This window comes from Sturnus vulgaris, unplaced genomic scaffold (genome assembly GCF_052056855.1).
Source record: "Sturnus vulgaris isolate bStuVul1 unplaced genomic scaffold, bStuVul1.hap1 Scaffold_195, whole genome shotgun sequence".
Classification (NCBI taxonomy): domain Eukaryota; kingdom Metazoa; phylum Chordata; class Aves; order Passeriformes; family Sturnidae; genus Sturnus; species Sturnus vulgaris.
Genome location: NW_028276170.1, coordinates 6,855,294 through 6,865,647, shown reverse-complemented (window position 1 = coordinate 6,865,647; position 10,354 = coordinate 6,855,294). Strand labels below are relative to the sequence as shown.

Below are 10,354 nucleotides of genomic sequence, written 5' to 3'. Positions count from 1 at the left end.
GAATTGAGGTGTGCTGGGAGTAACTGTGAGGGAGTTTGAGATAGTCTGGCTTAAACTGGGAGTAAGGCTCGGGGGTCTAGAATGGGTAAGAAGGAGTCTGAAGGATGTTGGGGAGGGTGGGATGGGGTTCCGGGTGTCCTTCTGGGCACTGGGAGGGAGTTTGGGGGTACTGGGTGTAACTGGGAGGGATTTGAGTGAGCCTGGAGGGGATGGAAGAAGATCAGGGAGGGAAAAGCAGGGGTTGGAATGAGGTTGGTTGTGCTGGAGAGAAACTGAGACGCGTCTTGGTGTGTCCTGGTGGGGCTTGGAAGTGACTGTGAGAGGGTTGGGAGTCCTGTGCTAGTGGGGGGAAACTGAGAGGGGAGTTACGGGATCCGGAGAGGGACAAGAGGGGCTTTGGTGGGAGCTGGGGAGGCTGGGAAGAGACAGGGAGGAGATTTTAAGGGGTCCTGGGTAGGCTGGAGGAAATTGGGAGGGTACTTAGAGGGATTTGGATTATCTGTGACAGGTTTTGGGAGGGTCCTGACCCTTGTGATCCCCCAGAGATGTTGCCAGACACCGTCCAGAGCAAGGTGCTGATGGGAATTGGGGGCTTCGAGCTGGGCTTCAATCTTCCTAGCACTGGGGCTCGGATTCTACTTGTGCAAGAGGGAGGGGTCCTAGGGAGTCGTGTGCTCCCTCCACCAGCGCGCATGTGCTCCCCCTGAGGCTCCCAGTCCGGTGACATCCCCCTTTTCTCCACCCACAGAACTCCTGACCCAGCAGTGGCGGCAGACCCTGCCCATTGCCTCGAGCCCAGCCAGGACACCCTGCTTTGTCCCCACACTGATATTGGGGGAGGGTCGTGTGTCCTCCCCAGCCCCGCTGTCACTCTGACCCCGCCTGGCTGCTCCCAGTAAAGCTTCTCAGTTAGACACAGTCCCGTTTATTGTGGGGCGGGACTGGGAAAGGACTTGGGGGGACCCCGCGGGGGGATCGTGACTGGGCGGGGAGGGTGGGGTTCAGGTGGGGAACACTGGGTGCTGCGGGTCTGCCCGGCAACCGGTGAGTCATCACAGCTGCCCTCTCTGATTGGCTGAATCTTCTCCATCGCATTCTCTGATTGGCCGAGGAGAGGCCCAGGAGTGAGAGAAGGAACAGGAGAGATCCCGCCCCGAGCACCGGCACGGGAACAACAGAGCCAGCCTGGGCACAGCGAGGGAATTTATTACCAACCAAATCACAGCAGCACAAGGAAAAGAGAGAGAAATCTCTCCAACCAATTCCCCCCACGCAACGGGGATAACCAGGATCACGGATCACCAGGGCTCTGCCCAACGGGGGTCACTGGGGATCATCCAACACCGATCCTCCCATGGGGGATGGAGCTGGAGCACAGCACGAAGCTCTTCCCACACTCGGGGCACTCACAGGGCTTCCCTTAGTGGTGACTCCGTTGGTACTGAGTCAAGTGAGAGCTCCTGGAGAAGCTCTTCCCACACTCAGGACACTCGTAGGGCCTCTCCCCAGAGTGGATGCGCCGATGCCTGATGAGGTTGTCGTTGCGTTTGAATCCCTTCCCACAGTCGGGGCAGCGGAAGGGCCTCTCCTCTGTGTGAATCTGCTCATGTAGGAGGAGATTGGAGCTGGTCTGAAACCTCTTCCCACACTTTGCACATTCGTAGGGCCTCTCCCCTGTGTGGATGCGCTGGTGTTTTCTCAGGTCAGAGCTCCATGCGAAGTTCTTCCCACATTCCAAGCAGGTGTAGGGCCGTTCCCCAGTGTGGATCACCTGGTGCCGGATCAGGCTGGAGCTGTTGCTGAAGCCCTTCCCACATTCCCCACACTCGTAGGGCTTTTCCCCAGTGTGGATCCTCTGGTGTAGGATCAGTTTGGACCTGTAGCTGAAACCCTTCCCACATTCCAAGCACTTGTGGGGCTTCTCCCCTCCAGGACGCTTCTCCACCAGCTCTGAGCTCTGCCTGGATCTCCGGCCGCCTTCCTGGCTCAGGGAGGGTCTTTCCTCCTCACAGCTCCCTGGGCTGGGTTTGCAGCCCCTCCTCGTGAGAGATCTCCGGGGCTTTTCTGCCTCCTCCATCCCCACACACCTGGGGAATGAAAATTCCTGGTTTAGGGGGAAATAACAAGAAAAGAGCTCCATAAACTGGGTGTTCCTCCTTGCCCAAGTCCATCTCTGGAAGTCATTGAGCATCTTGTGTCTCTAATAACCTCCCAAACAACAAGATTCCCAACCAAAATCCCCCAAACTTTAAGACAGGGATCAAAAACACCCCAAATATCAAGCTTCAGCCAAAATCCCCTACAAAATTATGCTGGTTTGAAAGCAAAACCAGTGAAAGACTCCAAGTCAGAAATAGAATTTCATAAGAAAAATATAAGAGAAAAAAAATCCATGCAATAGTACAAAAGAAAACAACTGACAGAATCAGAATACAACCTGACTCCCCGCTAGTTAGGGTGGTGGTAGCAGTCCCGATGAAGTGGTTTTGTTGTAGTAGTGATCCTGTAGAAAGGTCTGGTAGCTCTTGTCCTCTGGAAACCAGTGGGGAAGGGCTGCCTTGGTGTTCCAAATCTCAGATTTTCTCTAGGTAGGAAAGGCTTGGCTCCTCCCCCTGGCTGGAGCATCTCCCAATGGGATGATGGAATTTTATCAGTCATGCAGTGGCACTCAATGGCCCATTAACAGAAGATATCTTCCTGGAGGAAGGATGGGTTGTGGGAAAGATAAAGAACACTGCCCCACCTGGTTTTAACAGATGGCCCATTAGCAGAGGATATCTCTCACAGAGATAAGGATCCCTGCTCCACCTGTTTTTTTCCATCACTCTTTGTTCTTTTGTTTCTGCCCAGGAGCTCTGACTGGTTACTTCATGTTTGCTGCTGATTTCCTCTCCCTTTTGAAGATGAAAATGGTAAAAGTGTCTTTGACCTGCCTTGCTGGATATTGTGCAGAGGAACAGTCATCTACTGCAAGTGGAAGTGTCACAGGTGGAGCAGAGTTCTGTGAGTGCTGTATCAAACCAGACCTCGTCAGAGCTGCCAGAACAACTGGTCCATGCTGCCCTTCACTGCTCTCCCTGTTCCCCACTGTTTCATGCCAGAGTAATTTAACTGCTGTTAATTGGGTGTGTGTTTCACTCGAGCCAGTGCAGCAGAACCAGCAGAAAGCAGCCCCAGAATGAATGGGGCTCTGCAGAGGAGCCCCAGACTATTCATCAGCCTGCCCGCAGAACTGGCTCCAACTCTGAACCCTTGTGACCACACTCTGAAGAAGACACACTTCTGCTATTTCTGAGGCACTTATGACTGAGGCACTGCACGTGCTTGTGCAGGGAAGAATCCCAAAGTTCTTTCTTACTTCAGGAAAAACCCTGCAGGAGTGCATACCCAGCATCTGCTATCAGCACATCCTGGCTGCACGTGCAGGAGAAGCAGCAGCAGCATTGTACACGTGGGTTTGTTAAGCTGAACTCCCCTACACTTTGAACAGTGCTCATCACAAATATATTTAATGGCACACCGATGCCTTACATTTCTCCTAAAAGCCTCCCTTGTAACTAAACTTTGCTGGAAAGTTAATGCCGAGGATGAACGAGCAACTTCGGTCTCAGTCCGGAGGTGGAGGGGTTCTAAACACTGACTTTGCGAGAGCAGCATCTCTCCTGAAGCGCTCGGGGCCACCCGAGCCGCCGCCGGGAGCGCGGTGCAGAAGCCGGCCCGGACTCAGCCGCAGCGCCGGGCACCGCGCATCGCTGCTCTGCAGGGCGGCCCGCACGTCCTCCAGCAGCTGCCGCAGGCTGCCCTTCTCCTGCTGCAGCTCGGCCATGCGCTCCTCGGCCCACTCCAGCGCCACCATCTCCTCGCAGCGCTCTCGGGAGCAGGGCCCCGGCGGCCGCCGCTCGGGCTCGGCGGGGGCTGCGCGGGCGGATGTGGCTCTCGATGTGCTCGCCCTCCCGGCGCAGCGGCAGCCGCGGCCCCGCGCGGGTGCTGAAGTGGCCGCAGAGCCGCGCGTGGAGCTGGCGGAAGGTGAGCTCGGCCCAGAGCCCGTCCCACAGCCCCGCGCACTCCTCGGGCTCCGCCGCCTCCTCCGGCGCCAGCGCCCGGCACAGCGTGCGGGACTCCTCGCCGGGGATGCGGCCCGGCCCGGCGCAGTCCCGCTGCTGGAAGATCTCCTGCAGGGACTGCTCCGGGCCGCTGGCCAGCACGACCATCTCGTTCTCCACGCCGCGCTCCAGCCCGTAGCGGTGGGCGAGGGCGCTGAGCAGCCACTGCGTGCACCGGGCCGGCCGCCCGGAGGGGTCCCAGCCCTCAGGCGGCTCCATCGCGCCCGCCCGGCCCGCGGCGCTGCCCGAGCATCCTGAGCGCCGCCCGCCCGAGCGCTCGGCCCCGGCCCCGGCACGGAGCGCCCGGCTCGCCCCGCACGGAGCCGCGTCCGCCTTTGTCCGGCAGGAGCAGGGACTCGGGCAAAGCGGGCAGGTGCCGCCCTGCTCCCTTGGTCTGCCAAGCCCGAGCCCCAAGTGTGGTTTTATTCCTTAGCTAATTTCTCCCTGGTTTCTCTCTAAGACAAGCAAGACAATAGCATGGCACAATCCAGTTTGACAAGTAAGGCTTGTGATAGAGGGAATGATTCCACTAAATAAAAAACCCAATGTGCTACAATGCCGCTCAGGCTTCCTCACCTCTGTAAATGCGGTGACTTCCTGGTGTTGGTGTGTGGGTGTTAAGAGGTCTGTGTTAGAGATGAGTAAGTGTTCAACTCGTTCAAACGAGCTGCCCAAAGCAGTGATTTTGGTCTCTCTTTGCCTGGGGAGCAGGACCGGCGTTGTTGAACGCAGGCAGCAGCACGAGCAGAGCTCCTCCAGCAGCAGGGACACGCCAGGAGCCAGAGGGGACCGTGGCACCAGAGGGGACCGTGGCACCAGCCGTGCCCGAGGCCTGAACAGGCTGCCAAAGTCAGGTGGTGCTGACAGGCTGCGTTAACAGCCCAGGTAAGGCGTGGTGAGGAGCCAGGCCTGGGGGCCACCCAAGGAGTCCTGTCAAGAGCAAATCGTTCTAATATTCTCTCTAGGATAAAAAAGGAGCAAACCAGTCCAGCTGATATGAGCGGAAAAAGAATTCAAGTTAGTTTAAAACTCTGCTTAATACAGAGTTGGGTTTCTTTTGGGTGAACTGATGCTAATAAATATTTGCTCCCATATGATGGAGTTTCTCTGCAAATAGGCCTTGATGGGAAATTTCTGACCACCTTTGGTTTTGCTCTTTCTTAAGTTGAGCACCTGAGTAGCTTTGTTGAGGAATGGAGAATTGTTTGTAGCTCAGTATTTTCTCAGGAGGAGCCTTAAATTTTATCACAGGAGGAAGGACAGGCAAAGGTTTGAAAGCCTTCCCGTGCTGAAGTGACACACTTTGAGAGGAGTCTGTGAGGAGAAGTCCCCTCAGGCACTGCCAGGGCTGTTTGCCTCCTCTGCAGGCTCAGTATTCTGGGAGTTCCAGAAGCCTCAGCTGCCACTGTATTTTCCTCTGAATATTTCTTGTGCAGTACACAGGGAGATTGATAGTAAGGAAAAGGCAAGAGGTACCATGGAATATTAATTGTTCAAAATGTGAGTGGCCAACCACACAAAAATTAAGTCTGAACTGAATAATATTATTTTCTTCTAGATACATAGGGTAAAACAAGCAGTGTTAAAAATGTTCTTTGAAGAGATTCAGCCAGCACCCAGGTGTATGAAAATCAAAAGAGCAAAGGATGAGACAGGGCATGGGAAGAATCTTCAGCCCTTCCTGTTGAAGGCACAACAGTATGAAAACTGCCTCTGGATGTTATCCATAGATACCATGTGTTATTTGTAGAAAAAAGCAGATGCCCCAAGCTGTTGGTGGCCCTGACGAGCAGGGGATGTGTCTTAGGTCACAGGATGTGACCAAAAGTACAAATTCTATCACCATCTGTGGGACAGTGATCCTTATCTCTGTGGGAGATATCCTCTGCTAATGGGCCATCTGTTAAAACCAGGTGGGGCAGTGTTCTTTATCTTTTCCACAACCCATCCTTCCTCCAGGAAGATATCTTCTGTTAATGGGCCATTGAGTCCCACTGCATGACTGATAAAATTCCATCATTCCATTGGGAGATGCTCCAGCCAGGGGGAGGAGCCAAGCCTTTCCAACCTAGATAAAATCTGAGATTTGGAACACCAAGGCACCTTTTTCCACTGGATTTCTGCATCATCACTGAACCTTTGGAGCAAAACTTCACCCGTCTACAGGAGCACTGCTTCACCTGAACCACATCTGTCACTCCAGGAGGACTGCAGCCACCATTTAATGGGACTGCTACCAACACCCTGACTGACAGAGTGTCAGGTTGTATTCTGACTCAGTCAGTGTTTTGGGTTTGTTCTTTGTAATTCTGTAGTTCCATTTTAATTTTTCCTCGTAAAGAACTGTAATTTCTATTCCCATATCTTTCCCTGAGAGCCCCTTAATTTCAAAATTAAAATAACTTGGAGGGAGGGGGTTTACATTCACCATTGTAAAGAGAGGTTCCTTAACCTTTCTTAACAGACCCCTATCTTTCAAACAAAGACAGGAGGTTTTTGGTTCTGAATCCTGGTGTTTGGGAGGTTCTTACAGACATGACATGCCCAGTCCTCCTGAATTCTGGAGATGAACTTGGGCAAGGAGTTTATGGAGCTCTCTTCCTGTTTTTTCCCCAAACCAAGATTTTTCATTCCCAAGGCGTGGGGGGATGGAGGATGGTGAAAAGCCCAATAGATCCCTCATGAGGAGGGGCTGCAAACCCAGCCCAGGGAGCTGCGAGGAGGAAAGACCCTCCCTGAGCCGGGAAGGCGGCCGGAGATCCAGACAGAGCTCAGAGCTGGTGGAGAAGCCTCCTGGAGGGGAGAAGCCCCACGAGTGCTCGGAATGTGGGATGGGTTTCAGCTACAAGTGCAGGCTGATCCAGCATCAGATGATCCACACTGGGGAAAAGCCCTACGAGTGTGGGGAATGCAGGAAGAGCTTCAGCAACAGCTCCACCCTGATCCAGCACCAGGTGATCCACACAGGGGAACGGCCCTACACCTGCTTGGAATGTGGGAAGAGTTTTGGGTGGATGTCCTCCCTGAGATACCACCAGCGCATCCACAGTGGGGAGAGGCCCTACGAGTGTCCCAAGTGTGGGAAGAGGTTTCAGAGAAGCTCCAATCTCCTCCTACACGAGCGGATTCACACAGAGGAGAGGCCCTTCCGCTGCCCTGACTGCGGGAAGGGCTTCAAGCAACATGGCAACCTCACTGTCCACCGGCGCATCCACACTGGGGAGAGGCCCTACGAGTGTCCTGAGTGTGGGAAGAGCTTCTCACAGAGCTCTAACTTGACCCGACACCAACGGAGTCACCACTAAGGGAAGCCCTGTGAGTGCCCCGAGTGTGGGAAGAGCTTTGTGCTCTGCTCCAGCTCCATCCCCCATGGGAGGATCAGTGTTGGATGATCCCCAGTGACCCCCGTTGGGCAGAGCCCTGGTGATCTGTGGTCCTGGTGAACCCCATTGGGTGGGGGGAAGTTGTTGGAGAGATTTCTCTCACTTTTCCTTCTGTTGCTATGATTTGATTGGTAATAAATTCCCTCGCTGTGCCCAGGCTGTGTCTGTGACGCCCGTTTTGCTGTTTTGTGTGTTTGCTCGTCCTGTCTTAATCTGATCCTGGAGTTCCTGGTTAAACTTTCTCTTCCCTTGCAGCTGGAGGAGCAGGATCAGAGTGGCTTTGGTGGGTGCCTGGCATCGGGCCAGCGTCACCCAGGCCATGGGCACCCCTGAGATCCCAGTGTGGGGATGCATTCCCCCACTCCTAGAGAAAGTCCCACCCAAACTGAGGCCAGGATGAAACATTGTTATGACTGGAGCCCACTCTCTATCAACAGAAATCCAAAAGGAGACCTTTGAGCTCTCCTGGGCCACCGTGGGCTGTGACCAGCAGTCTCCCTCTGAGGGGCCTCTCAGAGCCAGCAAACCCTCGGCTTTGCTGTGCCTGGAGGATCGCTGAAACACGACGTGTCCTGGGCCCATACCCTCACTGCTCAAGGCCCCATCCTTCGGCCAGTGGGAGATGCAAAAACATCTGAAGGGAGGATTTCACTGAGCTCTGAGGTGAATTGCCTACATTGACTATTCCTGTCTGTGTGTGCCCCTGCACATATGCTATAGCAAATCTGGGAGAAATACAGCTTTCCTAGATGTGGAAGTACCTTGGATATCTAAGTTAGGCCTGTAAGCAAGGTTCAGTTATAGTTATGAACATACTTAAATGCTGTTAAATGCTAAATGTTTTGCTACGTTCTTAAATGTAACTCATAAGTGGGTTTTTTGTATTAAGTTGCTAAGTACAACTTGGAAGTTATAGCTGTAAGTTAGGTTAAATGCTACTAAGTGTTATTGCTCTGTGGAATTGTTAAGTTATAAGTTAAGCTAGGTATTAGTTCAGTGTTGTACCTCTGTTGGATTGCTGGGGCTAAGGTATAAGTTAAGTGACAAATTAAGGGAGAAGTTAAAGTGTTGTTTAGAGTTGTAAAATTTTTAAGCCGTGTTCCTTTTAATCCCTGCATGCACCTAAACACAGCACACACCCACCCACACTCCCCTAGAGAGTTCCCAGTTAATTTCTGTTCTGATTGCATGGATTTTATTTGGTGTTGTTCTTGCCTTCTTGTGCCTCACCTGTCCTGTAGGCAGTGGAGTGAATCTTGCCAACAAACTTATTGTAATTTGTTGCTTAATATTAAATCTCACTTTTGCTCATGCATTTGTCACCGATTTTTAAGCGATCTCAAACGCTCTCATTCATGACAGCACCACAATGTCCTGCATCACCGAGGGCCCTGACACACGCCCGTGTCACAAAGGGCCACCCCCGGCACCCAAGAGCAGAGGGACAGCCTGGAAGCGGCCCGGAGCAGCCCCGGCCTCGTGGCCTTGTAGCCCCTGGCGTGGCCAGAGCCCTGGGAGGCTTTGGGGTCCCCACTTTGGTGTCCCAGGGGTTCCCCGTCTCCAGGCTCATCCCTTCTCCAGGCTCCCCTCACTCCCGGCTCTCGGGGTCCCCCCTCTCCAGGCCCCCATTTCAGGCTCTGGCACTCCCGGGGCTCTCCCCTTTTCGCTTTCCCCCCTCAAGGCTGCTCCCCTCGCCCTGCCAGTCCCAGGCGATCCCCACGGGGCTCCGGGGACCTCCATCCCCCACCCACCGCCGGGGCTCTGTCTGCAGCCACCACCCAGACATCCCCAAAAAACCACCCGGGGACCCAAAAGGGGATTTCGGGACAGCTTTGGAGCCCTGCAAGATGCAAACATCGCTCCGCCCGCCGCCTCCCGAAAAAAAGAAACAGGGAGACCCAAAGATACTTCGGGTGAGCTCCAAATATCCCTCTCCTGTTCAAAAAAAACCCTGCCAGGACCGCCCAAGATATTCGGGGCGAGGTCCCCCTCCCCGGTCACCTACACAATACGGGGGGGCCGATACTGCGGGCGCGAAGGGGCTGCAGATCCAGAGAGCGATGGACGCACGGGCTGCCTCCTCTCGCTGCTCCTCCTCCTCTTCTTGCTCCTCCTCTACCCCTCCTCTTCCTCCTGATCCTCCTTCTCCTGCTCCTTCTCCTCCATCTCTCGGCTGCCGGCGAGGAGCTCTCTCGGGTGAGCGGGGCGGGAACGGGAGCGGTGGGAAAGGGGTGGGAGAGGGGGTATAAAGGGAGATGGGAGAGCGGGAAGAGGGTTCCCAGGGAGGGTGTCCACGTTAAGCCCAGGACCCCCAATCCCCTCCGTGTCCTGCCAGCCCCTCCCGGCGCTGTGGGGTCCGGGCCGTGCCCCAGTGCCGGCTCAGGGGGTGCTCCAGGCTGACGTGCTCCACCTGGAGCTGGAGCTGACCCCGTGCCGGGGGGGTTTCCAGCAGCACCAGGAGCTGGTAGAAATCCAGTCCCCATTGGGGACCAGGTCGGTGGCCACCACATGTCCCGAGAGCTCCTGCTGGCCCTGGAACCAGCTCAGCTGGATGTGGGCAGGGTAGAAATCCATCAGGGAGCAGAGCAGGCAGCCGGGGCCGGGCTGGGAGCTCGAGGGAAGCAGCGAGATGGACACACTGGGATGGGCAGGGGGCCCCTCCAGTGCGGATCTGCCCCCCCATCCAATCCGCAGATAATCGCTCCAGGGATCGAGTGCTAAGGGACAGGGAACCACCTTTCTTCCATCCCAACTCCACCTTTCCCTCCCCTCTCCCCCCCTTTCTCATCATTCCCCAAATCTACTGACCCCTCACGACTCAATGTGGGTTTCCCAGCCCCCTCCCCCAATCTTTGGGCGTCCCAGCTC

General features: G+C 55.0%; 1 pseudogene; it reads right to left on the bottom strand.

Annotated features, from left to right (window-relative positions):
• Nucleotides 1-1,420: 1,420 nt before the first annotated feature.
• Nucleotides 1,421-10,354, bottom strand: part of LOC148218040 (uncharacterized) — a 33,437-nt pseudogene continuing 24,503 nt past the window's right edge.